Source organism: Thunnus thynnus, chromosome 18 (assembly GCF_963924715.1).
Source record: "Thunnus thynnus chromosome 18, fThuThy2.1, whole genome shotgun sequence".
Taxonomy (NCBI): Eukaryota; Metazoa; Chordata; class Actinopteri; order Scombriformes; family Scombridae; genus Thunnus; species Thunnus thynnus.
The window spans coordinates 16,947,602-16,969,361 of record NC_089534.1 but is presented as its reverse complement, the minus strand read 5'-3'; the positions used below and the strand labels follow the sequence as shown (position 1 = coordinate 16,969,361).

Below are 21,760 nucleotides of genomic sequence, written 5' to 3'. Positions count from 1 at the left end.
AAATGAAAAAGAATAGAGCCAAAGAGTAAACAACACAAGAACCTCAAGACCTCTAAAAATGCCAAATAGGCCAGGATGTGTTTTGAATATGAACAAGTACACGCGTACATGCCAATACACACACACACGAACACACAGAGTCAAGCTGTGCTGCTGTGGTCGAATGGGTTTGGTCTGAACTGACACGCAGGAGTGAAAACACTGCCACATGGGCTGCCTTGCATTTTAACTCTGCTTCCACACTGCAGGGGTGTGTGTGTGAGTGCGACCAGAGCTTTTCTCACACTGCTCTGCATTTGATGTCAAATTCACACCCATTAGCAGCATGAGAAAAGTCGACGAGGCCTTCAATCAGACACACAAACAGAATTTGGGATACAGACCCACACACACACACACACACACACACACACAAGAATAGAAGAAAAGTCTTGCTGTCTGGCACCAGCGAGACCACAGAATGAAGCAATCAAGATGTTTGATTGAGCTTAAGAAACATTTGATCAGGCGTGTATCCCATGATTCCTGAGTTATATTCAAACAAAAGGGAGAGACAAAGGAATGAACAGACAAAAAAATGCAGACAGGCAGGGAGAACAAGTACCAATTTGTCTAATATCTAACACTAGGTTTTGGCAGTAGCAGAGCTGCTGCACCCTGAGGCAGTATGTGCATGTCAACTTGTGTTTGTGTGTGTGTCTGGACAGCATCAGAGGAGGGCTGTGACAGAGGAAAGACGGCAAGAGAGTTGCTATCGGTAAATGTCACCGCCGTACAGTGACAGGGCACACTGACCACACATTTAACTGCGTCTGTGTCCCCTCTCTGGGGTTCAGCTCTTGTGAAACACCAATTCATGGAAAGAGGAAGCAATAGCGGGTGTTTGTCCATGAATGAATTTTTATTGAATTTCACTAAGAAATGCCAGTTGAAATAGTTAAAAATGTGCTTTTAAATCCTCGACCCTCACTTGAACTGGGAATCCTTCTGGTCCGCCATCTTGCAGGCCGTCCCAAACCGCTTATTTCTGCTCCAAGGAGCAAGGATCGAGGAGCGAGGAGGGATCTGTTGATTGTCGGTCTGATCAACAAAAGAACCATAAACAACTTTCTTCATTTATTAGACAGATTTTTCCCTGTTATTTCCCCAATCAACGCATTTCCTCATTTCCTTTCTCCTTGCATGGTTTCCTTACGTCTCTCCATGCATCCTCAGTAGGAGGGACCGCTGACAGCACTGTCAGCCCGGAAAGTCAATCAGCCGACTTTGCTAACATTCAACACTGGAGCTGAGAGCAATAAGAGTCAGAGCAGGAAACGAAGTTGCTCTGCGTCACGCTATCGTCCGTTTCCATCACAGGATGTCATTTTAGGTCACCCTGCGTTACTCTGTATACAATAATGCAGCTAAAAAAAAAAGGGGGTGGGCTTCTGGACAGATGCATCGAATCATTGATGTTTAGGAGGCAATGACACAGAATACACATCATCACCGTAAGTTATGTAATGTAAAAACCTGCTTCTCCAATCCTCAGTGATTTATTGTAGTGCCTTTATAATCATATCAGTGCAATAAAATAATTAAATGGGCTACCTACACTTTTTATCAATGGCTGCCGAAACATTGAGCTCTTTATTATCAATATCATTTCCATCTTGGCTGTGACTATGAAGAAGGAACCAAACTAATTAAAGACGGAGGAGGAAGCAAGTGAACAAACTCAATAACCTGAAATGAAAAGAGGAGCCAGATTTGCTGGAGGGTGACACAAGATACAAAGCGATACAAAAATACACACACATGCGCACGCACACCTGAGGGGAAGGATATGATCTTTGTGTCGAAAGCAGATATGATAGTCATATCTGGGCAAGTCAGTGTCTTTAAGTGTGAAAGGGGAGTGTAAAGTTTGGAAATCGAACAGTACGTCTGCTACAGTCTACATTCATCTTTTCTACTCGGGTATATGGAAATGTGACCTGATTCCATTTACAGTGTCCCAGTGACCCACAAAGAAAAACAAACCACAGAGTGCAAACTGGAATGTGTTTGTGTGAGCGGATATGAGTGTTCGTGTGACTTTATGGTGTTACTATGTTTCAAGCTGTCTGGCCCATACTACGAGTGGCTGGTAGACGTGAGCTCATACAATGGGCTTCTGTTTGAGAAGGGTGATGGGGAGGAGAGATTAAATGAGAACAGAGAATGAGGAAAAATGGGAAGGGCAACAGCACACGTCTATCTAGAGCTGGACTTTGTGGTCAAACACAATTCAGAATACAATGGGAGAGCGTCAGTGTAAAATGAAAATCTATTCTTCGGAAAGTCAAGAAAGCCTATGAAGTATTTTCTTTATAGATGTATTTATAGTGCATTTAGAAGTTACATGATTAATTCTAGTCCTGGCTAAAGTCTATGTGATTGTATTACTGCCACCTGAAAGTCGATGAGTCATACTATCAGTTGGAGACCCCTCAGAGAAATAAAGACATAGGCCTATCCTGTTGAAGAAGAGATGTATTTATTTATTTATTTCATAATGAGCAATGCCGTGAATTTATTTTAAACGGTTTCATTTGTTTATTCATTTACATGTTTTTAATGTTTAAAGTGAAACAAAAAAATAGGCTCTAAGAGCTTGATTTAAACAGAAATACATGTGCGCTGCCTGTCTCATTATTCCATTAATCCATATGGTAGCCCAACATTACATGTCGGCAATTCAAATAGGCCACAATTCAGATCTTGCATCATATGCAGCTGTCTTTTATTGATTTATAAATGCTCAAAAATATGTTCCCATGACTATGTTGCATTTGACTATGTTAATGAGGTTGAAATCATCACTGAAACTCATGCCAATGGATTTTCTGGTTGCCAGATAGTCTATATGGGAAAAAAAAAGGAACAGATAATCGAATCTTCGTATTGAACAGCCAAATCCAATTTGACTGATGAAATTCTGAGTCGTGTACAGCCCTAGTGTTTTGAGTGAGTGTGCTAAAAAGCCTTTCAGAAAGTATCGGGGTGCAATCCTTTAATTGCTTAACCGCACATGTGGCAAAACTTAGTCAACTACACCCAAAGCACTCCGCCCAAACTTTGGCATAGAACAGAAAGCTATTGGGGTTGAACCACCCGAACCGCAAACCAAAGTGTTGCTTCAAATCTCTGAAAAAAAAAAAATGCACCCCAACTTGTCTAAGCCTTGAGGAGTTGCACAAGAAACAAAGGGATGAGGCAAGGAGGAGTGGAAGAGGAGAACTGCTAAGACCTCGTGTGTCACCTCCCTGCTTCTGAAATTGCCTCCCCTCCCATCTCTTCCCCTGCCCGCAACCACATGAAAGGCCTGCTGGGTTGGGTTCCCATATGGTGAAGGAGACGAGAGGGTGTGTGTGTGTGTGTGTCTGTTTGGATGGCTTAGCTGGTTATGGGGGCTCTCTCCGACCTAATGCCCCCAGCCTTAAGAAACCATGCGGACAGCTGTTTTCCTGGAGAGCCTCTCACTCACTCTCTCTCTCTTTTACACACAAACACACACATACACACTCCTCCCTGGCCAATTAGGACACCCAGTTATGTTGTTAGCGTTTACCATAAACTCCCCTCTGCCTTCACCCTGCCCCCTTCCCCTCCTAACCTCTCCACTTTTCTTTCTTCTGACTCTCCCCCCTTCTTCACCCACTGACTCATTTTCTATGTCACATCCCTGAATGCATCAAGGTGAGATTATACCACAAAAAAGCAAGACAACGGGTGTGGCTGAAACGATGCACATGCAAGTATTGGGACTCATTTATTTTCTAGAGCTATGTAGGAACCCAGTCGTATCTGGGGCAACTTCTGGAAGAATCTCCATCTTTTTTTTTTATTTTAACTCTTTACATATAAAGTTGAGATATGGCATTGGAGTGCCCATGGTTCAATTCTTAATGTCTCACATGCTTATTCATGCTCATACAGTGCACTACAAATGACCATTACATAAAAGAAAAATAAATCTAATGACAAACAGTAGCAATACTTACATATAATGACCATGATATCAATTATAAAATGTTTATAGGTTGTGATCTTTTTCCCAGCAGTCACCAACACTTCTATTCTTACTTTTTATCCTCCTCTCACCTTCTCAGCTCCTCCACGTTATCCTTTCATTTCCACTCCCTCCCTTCCTTCCTTGGCTCCCGGTCTTTCTATGGAGCCACTGAGATGTGACTGTTGCAGAATGGTCAGCTTACTGGGAGGGCTCAAAACTGGCCAAGAATATGTGTGTGTGTGTGTGTGTGTGTGTGTATGTGTGTGTCTACTTGTGATTTTAAGCGTGTAACTGTGCTGGTCTGCCAGAAGGAATTAGCCTTTATTTTCCTCTCTCTGTTGTGTATAGTCCTGTCTGACCTGTCAGCCTTAACGCCACATACATTGGTCCAAAAAACACTTTCAGGACAGACACAAAAAGAGAGAAAAAGTGAGAGGAGGAGGGAGTAAAGAAGGGGAGGATGAAGAGAAGAGAGGGAGGGGGCAGAGGGGACGCAATGAGCTAAATACAACAGATGGACTGAGGTTTGGAAGTTGAGTCAAAGAATAAACATGAACAAAAGGCTAAGAGGAGAACGTTATACATTAGCGGTGTCTCTATGTATGAGCAAAAGTCGGGAGACTCAGCCACCGCACATTTCTCCGTTCTCTATTTCTCTGTTTAGAGTCTTCAGGTGCTAACTTTTGGAGCTAACCCCCTTCACTTTTCCAGCACTTGGGGAAACAGCAGACGTGACTTTTCTTGGTCTTGACAAGCTGCAGCATTTATTAACTGACACACTGTAGTCTGCACTGTACATTTACTGCCAGACTGACAACTTACTGCTAACCTTTTCCTCTGCTCCGCTCACATTCACTTTTCTGCTGCTCGCTCTCTCACTCAACCACTCACTCACCCGCTACACACAAATACTACATATTAATTAATTATTACATATGTAAAAGGAGCTACACTAGCAACAGCGCTGCACAAAGGCTCCCAAATGCTATTGATTTCCGAATGAATGGATATTTGGCGTTATTTTTGGCTTTAAAAAAATTTTTTTTTTGCCTGTTGGGGGCTCTCGTTGGCCTGGCAGCCCGCTAGGCCTGTACAATTATAGAGGAAACACTGACATTTTCTTCTACTATCTTTAGATGCAACAGTAAACTGTATATGTTTTCTGCATTCAAGTTTCCATATACATTCTTTTCCTGTTGAATTTAATAAGTAATAACTACGACATGACTCAGCTTTTTCTTCGCAGCTGTGTGTGGGAGTCAAAATGATCCATGAGAGAGGAGGAAGGATGTTCCAGACAGGTCTGTTGGGTTGCGTTACTGCGGAGTCTCTGTGCAGTGTTTCCTTGTTTGTAATTTACTCATATGAGAAGAAACAGAACACAAAGATGGAAAAATAAAGAGAGAAAGAGTAAAAGAGGAGATAACACAGAAGACAAAATAGCAAAATGGGTGAGAAGATAGCAGCATGCAGCACAAAGACCAGACTTATTCATAAAAGATTGATAAAAGAGAAAGATTGATGGATTTCTCTTTTCCTGCCAGCCCTAGGGGATCTGACATTTTCATCCAGACCACTCATCACTGCCTCAGTCTTCCCACAACAAAGACCCTCAGTCTCATTGCCAGAACTCCAGGGTCTCAAGGACCCAGAGGATCTCTACTCCCCCAAGGCCAAGAGCCTTTACTGGGCTTATTAACCTGCTTCACTCCCCCATCTTCACCCAGGACCTTTGGGCCTCTAGACCACGTTTTTCCAAGAGTCCCAGGAGGTTGGGGGTAGGGTGGAGGTGAGGCCCTGACAGTAGGAGTGCAGCTGATGGGGTGAATTCATCATGATTCTAGCAGACAGTAGGCCATACTGTTGAGACTGAGAGAGCTTAATTGAAAGAATGGGGGGCTTTTTCTTTTATGTGGTGCCGCCCTGTTAACTGCTGCGGGCCTCATTGAGGTTAACGGATCAAACGAAGGAGGGATGTTTGAGAGAATGTGTGTGTGTGTGTGTGTGTGTGTGTGAGTGTGTGTGAGTGAGTGAGTAAGAGACAGTCAGCTAAGGATGAAAGATGGGCAAAAACAGTGTTTATAAATTTGACAAGACTTGAGAGGTTATGACATAGTTTAGATGATCTGACAGGTAAGACAAATAAATCAGTTCATCTGCATATACACACACAAACATAACATTAAATAACATTCCCTGCTTTTCTGAAGGAAAAGAAGCACCACAACTTGGATCAAGTGAAGCAAAAACAGTGAGGAGTTGAACAAGGATTACACTCTCAACACCACGACTCCGTACAGCTACAGTAGAAACAGTTCAACATACAAATCCTGAATACAGACAAAATGCCTCAGAGGTAGGAACCAGATCCTTCACGTACAGCAGTGAATCCAGCCAGAGTGAAACTGCCCTGCAACTACTTTAGCCCAGATTAATAGTGCACAAGTGTTATCCGATATGCTAGTATCACTGCACGAGACTGATTCATATCCTACACCTGGGACAAATGTATTCAGATCTTTAAACAATGCAGCAGAGTTGACGTATCTTGCAGCTTACAACATTTTTCCGTCTACATGCAAAGGGTTTTACTCTTTTTTTTTTTTTTTTTAGAATGAAAATAGCCCTCAAAGCCCAAATATCAGACAAACAACATCTCATATTAATGAGGAGTCTTTGTTTCACACTTCACTTTTAAACACTAGAATGAATGGACCACTGACATAGATACTTATTCTTTTGCTCTTATGCAATTTCACTAATTACAGAAGTGTCAATTCTGACATTTTGCACAGACTATTATCAGACTAGAGAGCTAATGGGAGGGTTTGTGCACTGGTTCATGTCCCATCTACTGTTTATGGACCTGGGCAAGGATTGAGTGATCTTTTACAAAATGGAGGAACTGGATTTCCTATTCCTACTGAGAAAATAAACACATACGTAGGTGTGTTGTGCAAACTTTGAAAGCATTGTTGAACCAACAGCACTGAGAATCTAAAACCTTTTGTTAAAAAATACCTGAGGCTAGGGCACACATCTAATTAAACAGCTGTAATGGTAATGGCTTGTTTCACACACACAGCCTCCGTCTCCCTCCACGCATGAAGAGAGAAAGAGAAGGTCAAAAGCACAGCTGATTCAATACGCCAGGACACAAGCTGCCAATAACCTTGAAAGTAGACATTCGGATCTGTGATCAAAAGGTTTGACGAGTCAAATCTCCCTAAACAACAGTTGCTGAAATACTCTTGAGCAAGGCACCTTTGGAGCAGGAAAAAGTCAAATCTGTCTTGGGAAAGTGTTTAGGCAGGAAAAAAGTCATGTTTACGTATAAAATCTGACCCCATTTGAATCTGCAGACCGGCACAAACCTCAATGTCTGGGACAGAGAGAAATTCTGGCCAACAACAGCAGCAGCTAAATGGCAATGTGGCCGTAGTACGTGAGCAGCACTCGCTCGCAGCATTTCACTGGGACGTGGATTAAAAGGATTTTATATTATAAAACAAGTTCAAATGCCAACATTCAAACACAGTTCAAAGTAACCTGTAATTACAGATATCCATAATGACATGTCTCCACACCCGTCTTATTTATAAACCATCAGGTAAGACACATGTACAGACACACACATCGAACTTTGTCTGTTCGGCTGCACGTTCTTTGCTGGGCAGTAACAGGAATGGGCGTGCAGACTCCAGCAGGGCTTAAGGAGATTAACTATTCTATAGCCGTATGAAATTATATTCCTCATAATCCCCATCACTGACTCCGAGAATCCCCCTCTCACTGTGTGGCATGGGAGGGCCTCACTAAATGTGCTCTCTTGTTCTTTTGTGTGTGCACCCGAACGCACACACACACACACATGCACGCACGTCCACATACACTCCTGCACATCCGGACAAAACAGCTGGATGTTAAGAAGAACAATCTAACATATAGATGTGTAGGGTTACTCAATGAGTGCATATGCATGTGTAAACATGACCCGCACAAATAAGGTTGGGACAAAAGATTAAACTATGATATAGTCTCTTGCAACATGTAATGACAGTAATACAGCAATATGGTAACATGATCTGTTATGTAGTAATGAGGTATTGCGTCCTTTTACTTCATCCAAATGTGTATGTTTATCGTACACCGTTTTATCGCTTTAGTTCTTTTCTGCAAAACTGAAATCACTTTATGATTTAGTAAGTTAATATACTGTAGTGTACAGCTGATTCCAGCTTTTTAAAAGACTATCTTACAACTTTAGAGGTTTGTTTGCCCCTGCAGTCACACTGATATTAACCAGCTTGTGCATACAATGACACATAATCGCCTCTATCATGATATAAAATATTGTAACAGAAATTCCAGCACGATGAATAACCATGACTCTTATTTATATTAGAAAACTTGGAATACTTCTGCTCTATCTGTTACTGTCTTGTATTAACATCTAATTAATTTTCATCAACAAGTAACCTTAAAAATGGAGCTAATTGTCAGTGTGTTTAATGGCTGTCTGCAAAACCAAATTTCCCTCTGGTTTATAACAAAGTTGAATAGCTTCCATAAGACAAAATTCTATAATCATTTATGAAGAAACTTAAATCTGAATGTAGTTAAATAGCTCTGGTTAAATATACCCAATGGGATGGTCATAATTTTCACTGGGAAGAGAAAATAATGGTGTGGTCGTAAAACTGTCAACACTAACCTCTAGTATTGTTATCTTTTAATGAGTTATGATGCAGCTCGCTTCATCTACTAATGACATGTACTGAAAAGCATAATTATGCTCTCAAAGTTATGCTATCAGGCTATTGACTTGTGTGTGTGTATGTGTGTTTATCCATATTATTGCGCTCTGTGCGTTGTGTGTGTATATATCTGTGCGCCCTTGAACCTCTTTTTTCCCTTCAGGCAACTTTCATGTTTAATAGACCGCATCACAACCATAAAAGCACTTCTATTACCTTCAAACAGTGTGTGTGTGTGTGTGTGTGTGTGTGTGTGTGTGTGTGTGTGTGTGTGTCAGAGAGAGAGAGAGAGAGAGAGTCACAGTACATGTGTCTTCATCATGGTGCAGAGGCAGTACATCTAACAGATTACACAACGGGTGTTTTGGATTTTTCTACTTTCTGTACTCTTTCTGAACTAATCCAGACCACTGAAAGGAGAGGAGAAAAGTTAAAGAGATAGTCCAAGGCTTTACTTACAGTATTTGGAAGATTTTTGTTTGATTTGAGTGATTCATAAGGTTGTAGAAGGAAGGAAAATGACACCGTGCAGCACAAGGAGATGAGAAAAAGATGGCAGAGACAAAAAGTGAGAAAGAAAACATGAAATTAGATGAAGCATGTATGAGAAAAAGGGAAATACATGAGAGAAAGAACACATGGGAAACAGAAAAATGGAAGGAAAGGAAAGGGAGGAGGACAGAGAAACATTATATGGTTGTTATGAGAGGGGACACACACACCTGTTTTTCACATATACAACCCTGGAGGCTTAGAGGGAAACTTTCGTCTTTTTCAACCCTGACCATATTTTCCTGTCTTTCTGTGTCTAAGTGACTAATGGAGACAACAATTTTTGAAATTGGTCCGGTATTGAGCGAGAGCACTTCAGCCGGCAGCCGCCAAACGAGCTGCGATGTAATCCATTGGGACAACTGCGCCCCGTCAATGTACATCTATGTAGGGATCCTTTCCATAACGTTGTCAGACACTTAAACAATATGAGCCTGTCAGTAGTAAAAACGAGCACTTTTATTTGACGTACATTGACGGGGCGCAATCGCTGCATTGGATGACATTGCAGCCCGTTTCTGCCGGCTATAGCGCTCTCGCTCAATACTGCACCGATTTCAAAAATTGTTGTCCCCATTAGTCACTTAGACACAAAATGATGAGAGTAAAAGTTCCAGGCTGAAAAATACAAAAGTTTCCCTTTAATGTGGGCTGACCAATAGGAGAGCAGATCCTGGGCCAAACATTATCGGCAAAATGGTCCTTTAAGTGCACACATGTATGGCACATATACACACACACAAAATACACACAATGAGGTCTCTGTGGATGAGGCAGATGAGGAGGAACAGACAGCAAGAGCTGCTACATAAGAAGATTCAGTAGTCAATGGGGATTCCTGTGTGGAGTATGTCATATTTCACAATGACAGTCGCTTTCTCTCACTTTTTAAGAGACGCACACACACACACACGCGCGCACACACACACACACACACAGCGTTCTGGGGTGAGATGGATGATGAAGCCAGGAGTATGCTTCAGGCAAGAAAAGGAAAGTAAAAAGCATCACATTATGGCCTATTTGTTTTGAGTAATTAATAGACAAATTAGCACACTAAATAAATCGATTCAAACAGTGTGTGTTAGTGTGTGTGTATGTGTGTGTGTGCGTGCGTGTATTGCATCCAGCTGCAGGTTGATATGTCCAAACCAAACAAAGTCAGGATGAGGGTTCGATTTAGAATTTTTTCTTCTTCTCTTTTCTGTTGAGCTCTAATGTCTATTTGATGCCAAGTCTTCTCACGAAAATTAAGAAACTTGTACTGGACTAAACTGAATCGAAGAAAAAAAAGGAAAAGAGAGGGAGGAAACACTCCGCTACAACAACACAGCTGACAGAGAAAGAAGACAGTCATTTATTGTTAGTCTCATAAGTCTCTCCACAACTCTCAAGTAACTCCACGGTAGACATGAAGACGGACAAAAACAGACTAGCAGATCTGATGAACGAGTGGGTTGTTAGAAACTAAGCCAACAACAATGTTAAACACCTGTCAGAACGACGCCAAAGTCTTTAACTCTAAACCAGATAAAATTTCAGGATTTCCAAGTTGTTTTTTTTCTATGAGACCTTAGAGGTCCTCATGTCCAACAGCATGCAGATGCCATATAATGCACAGAGAGATTAGAAACATGTTACTACAGTCACCAAAGAAATGGGAGAGAGGAGCTATTCACATTTTACCATTTTTATTTAATCAGTTTTTGCTGCTTCACTTTAGTTTAGAGGCCAAAGGCATCAAAAAAGATTCTACAACTTAATCATTGCTAGCTAGCACAGCCTCAAAAGAAGAGCCCTCTGTGGACGTCCACGCGCAGCCCAAAATTTGTGACAGCACGGACTGTAAGCGCCAACTGCGCGTGTGCTAGAAATGCAAACAGGAAGCTGTCACTTTTCTTTTTTCGACTTTTTCTTGTTGTTCAGCAACATACAGGAACTCCTCAGCTGCTGACTGGAAACAGTCCTCTTTAAAACAATACAAGGGGCTGTGTTGGTGTGGGTGTGTTGTTTAAAGTGCCGGTGAGACAATTAAATATGATCCAGCAAGTCTGCAACCCTGTTTACTAGTACGCACATGTGAAATGCATCTGTGTCCACAGACCCCCGATTGTAGTATGTATGGAACTGCGTGTGGGTGCACGTCTGCAGGCTGTCCACAAGTTCACACAAGTTCACAGCTGTCCGTGGACGCCGAACGCAGAAAGCATGAATTGGTCTTAACAGGGTGGGTGGAGATCCCCTGAATAGGGGCCAACTCAAAAACTCAGTTTCTGTAGGAGATTCACAAAGTCTTTTCTTATAATGTAGTCTGTACATTGCTGTTAAGTCCAGCAAACTTTTTCTCATTTCGTGGGAATGTTAATCATGGTCAGTTATTAATAATGAGGGGCATCATGACTACAATAAATACAAAGTAAGACGTACAGAACTATACTGATTTTAACATTTAAAATTGCACAACAAAACTGAAACGACCCAAGCCATGAACATAATGCGTGATGCGAGTACTGTGCCGTATGTGTGCATGGGAGTTGTGCAGTAGGGGGTGGGGTATGTATACACAGTATGTATAATAACCTAGGTCAACATGTTGACAATGGACCCTTTGACCGTTTGTAGGAATTGAGGGCAACATATTGTGTCGCCATTCTCTGATACAAACACACAGAGGGCAGAGCGGTGACCAAGACAGGAAACCTTTTTGACATAGCAACAAGCGCGCAAATGAATTTCAAAATTCACTAACATTTTTGCATTTTTTTTCAATTAACCGAGGATGATGTCCTGATATATTACCCCAGTCTGCTGCCCACCAAACACCACACAGCCTGATTGAAATTTAACCAGAATTTGTATGGTGCTGCTGGTAATTTACTCCCATAGTAGTGACCACTCTGTGTTTAGACTGCTTGGGGCAATAATAAACACAACTCGCTCACCCAACAGTGATGTAATACCACCATCATCTCCACTGCTGATAGTTGATACATGTTATGTACCACTGACTCAAATCGGGGACTTTTCCATCACAGAAACCTATCTGCCTAAATCCTACCACAATAAATCACCTTTTCATTTAAAAAAATAAATAAATTCTACTGTGTATCCAAAATATGAGGCACATTCAGCTAAATATTATGTCTGCCAGCCTAAGACAAAGCCTTAATCACACTCTTGTTAGTCGGCGTGTTTATTCAGCTGAGGGAATTCAAGTTGTCTAATGTCACCAGTGTTTACAAGACTAAAAATATTCCTGGAAAGAGCCAAGGGACAGCTGTTTCTAAGGAATTATCTGCCAATCCAAATATAGCAGACACTCCACCCCAAATTCTCATCTTCCCATGACAAGTACAAATATTCAGCTGGATCTCAAATTCAACTGTTGCTTGTTTCATTTAGCCTACACGACAGATTAAGATCAAGCACTAGCTCACGGTGGTCTATATTCTGCAGGTCTATATTGATATTTCGTGTGTGATTTGATGCGCACTGGGATGAGACTCCTGCCGCATCTCTACAGCTTCTAACGTGAATCATGAGGATGGCTGCAGGACGTACCACTCACTGAATTGGTGTGCATGGGCGTGTGCGCTTGTGTGTCTCCATGCGTGCACTGGTTAAGTGGCACAAGTGACAGATGTGGCAGAAAATCCCTGTTTATTTTTCCTGAAGCGGTCATGGAGTCAGAGTATATGTGTTTTTCCAGGCCTTGAGTGCTGTAAAGTGCAGATGCTGGATAACAATAGCCTTTATGTCCCCCCTGTAAGATGAGCTCCCACCTGCTTCTGTACGTCATGTACTGTAGGGATGTGTGTTGTCATTCACATCCCTGCTAAAACATAATATTATCCCGGTTATGAAACGCTGCAACATCTGACACTCTACAACGCTGTTCATGCATCTTTAATAATCAATCAAGAGGAGTGACAGTTGTGTTTAAGAGAAGTCATCACGGCATTTACTAAAGTAGGGTTATAATGACAGTTTAATATGGCACAGTAACATGGCTTTTCCCAAGTTGTTGCTTTATGTAAAAGGGGTATAACACAACGATACAGTAGCTGGCATTGTTTTAAAGGTTCTTTGATTAACTGTTTCAAAAAAAATAGTCTACATACACAATAACCAGGATAGGAAAAAACAGCAAAATCTGAAAACACAGGTTTATTCGTCTATGAAAATGTGAATAGAAGGTAATTAAGTGCATCAGATGGTGACTTAGATGACCGAAAATATAGACTATATTGTAAAGACCAATGAACAAAGCTGTTTGCAGCAGCTGGGAAAATGAACAGCTGCGTATCTCACTGATGGTGTGGGCTGAATTAGACGGCCGATCCCAACCTGGCTGTAAAGCTGCTGTTGTGATAACATCAGTCGGTGATTTTAACCAGATCATCATTAGTTAGATCCCAATCATTGGAAGGGCATTATCAAATCACAAAACAAAACAAACGTAACAATGCAGATTTGATCATTCCACTCCTTGATATTAGATATCTTAATACCATTTTGCTCCGACAACTGTTTTCCGAGCCAGTGGAAAAATCAACACGCTCCCTGTTTACCATGTCGCTGTAGAAATTCCATATGGCTGTCACTGTGCTCCGTACATCACCTGACAGCTCTTTTGGTGGTGCGTACACAGCAAACAATTTACCAAGCTACACCACAGACTCAACTTGTCCATTACAACCACAGGGAACAAATTATTTTAAAACAATGACAACTATGGATTCAAAATGTTAACCTTTGTTCCTGATGCATGAAAAAAATACAAATACAGTGTATTAAGTTTTCTAGAAACGGACATATATAACACATGACAATAAAGCATACATTTTCTCTTTTTCTTCATCAGAAACACACTACACTGCTGCGTCCACATGCAGTTATAGACTACAGACCTACTGAGACCGCCTGCCTCCTCCATAATTCAGACAATGGAATGAAAAACAATAGACACCAACAACATCCCTGCAGTTTCCCTTACTTATTGTGCAGCTCTATTCAGAAAAGTATGGCCTAGCATATATGCGTGCAGACATTAAGCAAATGTTACTAGAAAAACCAGGCAATTGTAAACCATAATGATATATTAATTGGAGTATTACCTCAATGTGGTCATACATAATCAGGGTGTGACAGGCTTATAATTATACTGATTGAGTGTGCATGCAAAAAGAGGCAGAGTGTTAAGCTCAGTCCTCCGCTCCTTACAAGTAGCCTAACTACAGTTATAACCAAAAAGTCTACTAGGTAAATGATAATCATCAAAAACATTTGAAAAGAAAGAACACGGTAAAAAAAAAAAAAAAAAAGCATAAACAGAAGCAGAGCAAAAAGGTAGAGAGATATAAAAATGAGATGTACAAAGAGACAAAAAGCGAGAGAAAGATGAAGGGCGAGCAGAAGCTTTGTCTTTGTTGTGGTCAGAACGACAGTATGGGCTGACATCAAAGTGCAGAGGATGGACAGAGATGAGAGAGGAAAGGTCTGGAAGCCATATGAAAAAACAGGAAGACAGAAAGGGCGAGAGATATAGGGCAGGGAGTAAGAGAGAGGGGGGAAAGAGGAAGAGAGTTTAAAACAGAGGAAGGAGGGAGGGACAGCTGAGGTAAAAAGGGAGAGTGACTGACTGACAATGGAATATGCTGAAACATCATGTCACATCTGTGCAGAGTCACACACACACACACTTAACACAAGCTTTACAAATGTTGTGTCAGATGTTGTGTTGGGAGTACGCAACCTCTCTAAAAAGGTATATTTGCTAATCTTCAATTTGCCTGGTTAAAAGTGGGTTAACAAAGCCTTAACAACAGCTAGCACAGGCTCATCTGTTCTCAACAGGCTTCATCTGAGCTCTACTGTCCATTTACCTCTTTTTTTGGTTTTCCAGAGGAAATTTGGAACAGAACATCTGTCTATTTTTTTCACCAAAAGTATAGTTGTTTAAAATCTGGACCATGACCTTGAACTCTTCGACTACTCTGAAATGCATCATTCTTCAGTATGCACAGTAATGGAATAAATAGGCTGTAATACATCTAAAAATATTAAATCTAATAGCACATACATACCAATGTGTATATACATTATATATTCTATGAAATGTAGCAAATTGCTATTTAAATGTTGTGTTATTTTATCTTTTTGATGTTAAAATTTAACAGTTTTAACGCAAAAAAACACAAACGTGCAAAATGGAGTTTTGCTGGTGGTCGAGTCAGATTGAGAGAAAAATCTGGTTACTGAATCCATTTGTGTAAAAGAAGTGAAAAACAAGGCACAGTTTAGTCCACATTGACAACTGCAGTGTTAACAGTGTGAAGACATGGGGAACGTGAACTCATTTGTTAAACTGATAAATATGCAAACTTTTCAGTACATTTGAACTGCAAGACAAAACTTAACACCCAAACGAGAAAGATCGGGGAGTCGGAGGGATGTCCCATTCCATCTATGAATCGTTCTCCAGGCAGAGGTCACTACAGTGAGGATTAAATCTTACTCATCTCCCCACTGGCTGCTTAAACCCTGGATTACCCCACAACTGCCAACTTGCCAACCTGCAAGTTCTGTGTGTGTGTGTGTGTGTGTGTGTGTAAATCTTGACAAAGACTATAAAAATCGCAAGCTATGTCTAAGCCATGCATCAGTTAGATCCAAACAGAGACTATTTCAGGGGTATTTTAACAGACAAGAAGTTAAGAATATGGATGAGGAAGTGGAAAACCAAATCAATCAAGGGCAGCTGTTCTCTGCTTACATCAGTCACCATCCCACTGCTGAAGTAATTTCATGCTATTTTCATCACTTTCTATAAGTAAATCCCATGACTTGTCTTTTACTCAGAAAATTACTGTGAGAAAAAGTCTGACTAGAGTTCAGCCCCCCCCCCCCATGTTAAAATGCCCAACCACCAGAAACAAACATGTTTACAGCCTGGTACAAAAAACGGTTTCGGTCTCTATAGCTCATTTCCCCGTTCATGACATGTACAGTAATGAATTTTTATATAACTCACCCGTTTCAATTTCAATAAGGCTTAAAAGTTATGCACAATTAAGGGGCGTGGCCACTTTGAGTGACAGATGGGTGCCGTCACGGGCAAGTTGCTACCATTGTAACAACGTTGGTTAGGCAACGTAACCGTGGCATAACCCTCGATTCACAAAGTGTAGGCATAGCCGTTGCTATTTCAGTGTGTTTTCAGTTCATGAAAGTTAATTGTAACACTTTGGTCACCTAAAAAAAATCATGTTCAGCATATGGTTGTACTAAAAGACCCCCTAAGGAGTCGGATGTTCAGTTTTTCCGGAAAGTACATTTTGTTTTAATGGTTTTAAGCCTGTTTTTCAGTGAAAATTAGCATTTGCATTATCACAGTTAACCATAGACTGCACCGTGCTAACCAAGCTAGCAGCTAGCATTAGGGTCAGCTCCACCCTCTCGTCCAAATATGGTCACTTATGGCTCCAAAAATCCATGATGGCGACAGTCAAAATGCAAACTCCAGGCTTCAAAACAGGAGTCCACAAACCAATAGGTGACATCACGGTGGCTACGTCCATTATTTTTTATAGTCTATGGTTCAGTCACACTACTATGTGCAGAAATAGCCAGGAAATGTAGCCATGAACCTACCATGAAATGTGGAAAAACAGCTGAGGACCATCATCTAACACTGACATGAAATAAGTGATAAAATACACTAGTACAGAGTGATCTGCTATTCACTGATTTTCTAGCAGTCTGCACAGGCTTAACACCACTGCTCAAACCAGGGCTTACACACAGTCAGCCCCGCACACACACACACACACACACACAACTCTAAATTTAGCCTTTTTCTTATTAACTTTACTGTCTCATACCATCAAGAGCAAATCAGACTCCAACAGATTTAGTTTTATTAAGCAGAGGAACTGCAGTACAGAGCTGAGTAGAAGCAGCTGGAGTCAGGACATGTGATGATCAACAAGTATCTTATGGAAACACTGACAGACTGCTGTAGGAAATGCATACACTGTACATACACAAAAACAAAAACACAAGAGAGGTCAAAGATGTTGTGGTTGTGCTGCTGATAATTAGTCACTTCCTCAAACACACATTGTGCCTGACAAACAACACTTGCATTCAGTCATTTCTCTTTCTTTCTCCCATGGATTTTCACTTTCTAAAACTGTTCTGAGTCCTGGCCAAGGTTGCATCTACATCCTGGGCGGTCTGCACAGAGGCGTGAGAGAGGCCGAGTGCATGTTTGCGCACATACACATACACACAGTCCAAGTCAGGTTCTGGTCAATGGCAATATTCCTTCCTTCTCTGAATGCTACGGGCCTTTCCCACTCTTTTGCCCTATTTTTCTGACCCCCTCCCTTTTGTTCCTTAAAGAACCAGGTCAACTTCTAGAAGCAGGCCAGGCTCCCTTTGCTGGAACGATCCATGTGGGAACTGACTTGTGGATTCTGGCTGCGTAATGACTGCTCTCTATCGATGAATGGAGGGCACCACTGCAGGCCTGAGTGAATAGTGACTAGGGGGAATTGAGGTGGGATAAACAGGGGTGTGTTATGTGTATGCGAGTGTGTGTTTGGGTAGCAAACAGGAAAAGAAGTTTGTTAAAAATCCATAAACAGCTATTAGTTTATCCAGGCATGACTGTGGTTTAGTTTTTCTTTGTCATGTGACAGGACGCAACTTTGATCTCACTCAAGCAGTTTAGTTTCACTGTCGTTATCGTTATTACTGAGTAGCTCTGTTTATGTACAAACACTCACATGCCCAGTGTAGTGCCAGCCTGGGAAAAATATCTATCAGCAGACAAGCCCATCTATGCACACACACACATACATACAAACACATAGGTCCTTGAGAAGCACTTCAACACAGCAACACACACTAACCATGATAGCATGCTACACATGAAAGATCATCGGGCAAAGACATAAGTCTATAAATATCTAAGGGATAGAAGGAGGAATGCACTGCCAGTTTTGTGTGTGTGTGTGTGTTAGGGGTGGGAATCACAGATGATCTCACAATATGATATTCTCCCCACGATCACATCATATATCACAACAAAGGTGATTCAAACATTCAAAACATTCATTTCACAGAAAAGAAATGCCACCAAGTATGAATATCACAACACTGCTAAACTGTAGCCTCAGTTTGTGCCTCTCACAGAGCTCTGCTGGTAGAGTTAGCAAGTCTGATAAGAGACAACAGACAGGCGACGTCGTGCTAATAACCCAAAGATTTATTCCTTTTCTGTGGCAGTAAACAACACACGACCTGCCGATAACTAATTGTGCTATATTCAGAGCTTTACAAGATATTCAGGGCTGATGAGTGACAACAGTAGGCTAAACACTAACATGATACATAGCAGGGCTATGGCTATGTACTGACACTCCCCCACAAACACAAACACACCGGACAGCCTCTCGTAGTAGAGCCGCTAGCTCCGCTACAACACAGGTACCACACAGAAACTTTCACAAAGGGCATGAATATGCTTCTAGTGATTGTCAAAGCTCCAGTGGACTCTCTATGTTTTCAGCACAGACAGAGAGTCTGACTGCAGCTAGTTATTTTACTTGCATTTCTTTTTAGTTGTCACCTACAACTGCCATAAGGAGGCGGAGGGTAGGTAATGGTGCTCTGGTAGCAATAAGTCAAAGTAGCTGAATCAATTCTGAGCGGTCCTATGTTTTAAAAAAAATGTTGCCACCAGCATATCAATACATATCACAAGTGGAAATTTCGTGCTATGTTGCAATATCAATTTTTTGTCCCACACGGTGTGTGTGAGAGAGAGAGAGAGAAAGAGAGAGACAGAGAGAGAGAGAGAGAGAGAGAGAGAGAGAGAGAGAGAGAGAGAGAGAGAGAGAGAGAGAGAGAGAGAGAGACTATAGATATTAGCAGGTCAGCTAGAAACATGTCCGCTTCAGACTGTCTTTTTTTGCTTAATATGTGTGTGTGTGTGTATGTCTATTTTAAAGCCCCACAGTAGCAGGTAGCTAGTGGGCATCAATATATCTGACAGGGAGTCCCCAGGACTCTCCTAACTTCAATTAACCTTCACTAGAGTTCGACCTACTTTCAATATTAAAATAGCAATACTCCCTATTCTACCCAGTGATATATTTCGTAAGACAGACTTCCCTTAAAAGTCAACTCCAAATTTGTGACATGTCAGTAGTGGTTCTTAATCTATTCAGAATCTGGGAGAATGATGTCCCTGGTGATCACCACAATGGACGCAATACAAGGCTATCCAGAGTTCTCCCAAAAATAACTTAATTTACAGTTCCTGAAACTGTCATCCTCTACAAATCATATTTGTTTTTGCACATTGAAATTTGTTTTATTTGGAAAATCTAACCATAAATTTGATCTCCTGTCAGCTGTAAATGAACCACTCCCACAATCCTCCTCTCATATTCAGAGAAAGTATGATGTTGTCATCATGGATGCACAGTCCCAAGACTGTACAGTCTGTTCTTGTTTTTATTTCCAGTGTCTTTATGAAAGTTAACTTGTTCTTCCACACAGTCTCTAATGCCATTAATACATCTGGAAGTAGCAGTAGCAATCTAATAGCCAGCCATAGCTGAGGTGAGCCTTGTCGGCCTGCAGCAGAAACCCAAGCTAGCCAAACAAGACTTTATTTAAACTCTTGACTCTTGAGTGTCAGGTGTTCCCCTCGGAGGCTCCAGAAAACGACCTCTGCCCTCTGCACTGGTGACCAGTTCTTCAGCACAAATGGATTAACAGCGGCAGGAGACAGTCAAAGTACACATGGAGAGGAAATCCCATTTGCCTATCATGCCCCTGTTCAAATTGTCCTCTGATAATTACTCTGACTGCATAGGCAGACAAACAGCAAGACGAGACACACACACACACACTACGTCCTTATCTAAATGTCAGTCCCCCAGCATATAGGGGCCCCTCTAGTTGCCCCTCACCAGTAACCTGATCCATCTCCAAGCTTAGGTTAGAGTAGGAATCCTGACCCACAGTAGTGGATAACAACAGGGTGACCAGTCACAGTTATACTTTAACATGCAACTATAAACTGATAAAATTATGTAATACATTCTTTGGGCTAACTAGCCACTTATATCCCCAAGGCAGTATGTCATGAGACCTCATTAAGGATTTGAGGTTAAAATTAACACTAGACATACAAGGAGGAGGAGTGAAGTGTGTTGATTACTATTGTGTTATCTAGTGGGTAATAAGATGTGGATGGGACTGCAATATAACGTAACTATGTCTATGGATGCTTTGTCTCTGGGAGCTATGTGTATTACACACTAACGTCCATTCAAATACCCATTCAAAACAACTTCAATTGCTGCTCTGTATTATGACACATTCAAATCCAGTAGTCCCTTCCTGGAGTAATGCTAGGAAGTGCACTTAAAAAGCCAGGTGTTTGTTTGTGTAGAGAGAGTTACACAGTCCAGCACACATGTCTGTGTTGTAATGAATCAGTCAGTCAGTGCTTCTGTACACTCCAGGGTTAGCTTTGGGGCTTCGTGGGAGCTGACAACTACAAATCACCACATAACACACCGCATTCCAGTCTGCTCTCTCACACCTTGTCTTCTTCAGCTGCTATTTTCCACTGAATGACTAAGTGAACGAACCTTTAAAAAAAAAAAAAAAAGGGAACTCCCAACCCCTCCTTGGACTCTATCAAACCTTCAACAGGTGTAGATAATAGGAGCAGGTAAGTCATGCCATGCAGTAACACAGGAGTAAGGTAGCCGCCATGTAGTTGCTCATCATACATCACGTTTGCTTGTGTCTAGCTACTGTCTGCTCTGCTTTCATTTCCCTGCAACTACTTTTAAAATCTGTGAGTGTGAGTCACCCTCAGACCCAGACTGTGTGAACAGATAGGAATAAGGGCAGCAAAAAGGGAACAAAACGCAATGAGTCAGGACTTTAATCCTCCTCATTCACCAATGTTCCAGCAAAATTTGGGCTTGTCTTCTTTATCCTACTTTGCAACATATTTCAGAGGCAAATAAGATAAACAAAGGTGCCATGCAGAGAAGCAATGGGAACATTATCCCTGAACTACTCTGTTTGTAAACAGCAACACATAACAACCTTTTAAATAGGAAAGCAGTAGTATAGAGTTGCATTGTCAGCCCAGTCAGGGCACACAGGCTCTCCTACGGGTCTGTATCAGAGCAGACAAATGACAGGCTTATCTCTCGATTCTTAGGTAGCTGCTGGCACAGTCACCACAGTGTGAGTCAAAGTCTGGGTTAATATGTAACTACTGTTTGTGAGACTACAGGAGGTAGGTTTATATGGGCAGCAAAACAAATCAAAAACAACAAAAGCCAGCAAAGGAGATTGATTTCCCATTTAT

The 21,760-nt window shown here is 41.4% G+C and overlaps 1 protein-coding gene across 10 annotated transcripts in view; it reads right to left on the bottom strand.

Annotated features, from left to right (window-relative positions):
• nhsl1b (NHS-like 1b) overlaps positions 1 to 21,760 on the bottom strand; it is a 112,159-nt gene that overhangs the window by 87,807 nt on the left and 2,592 nt on the right. The gene's annotated exons all lie outside the window — the stretch shown is intronic.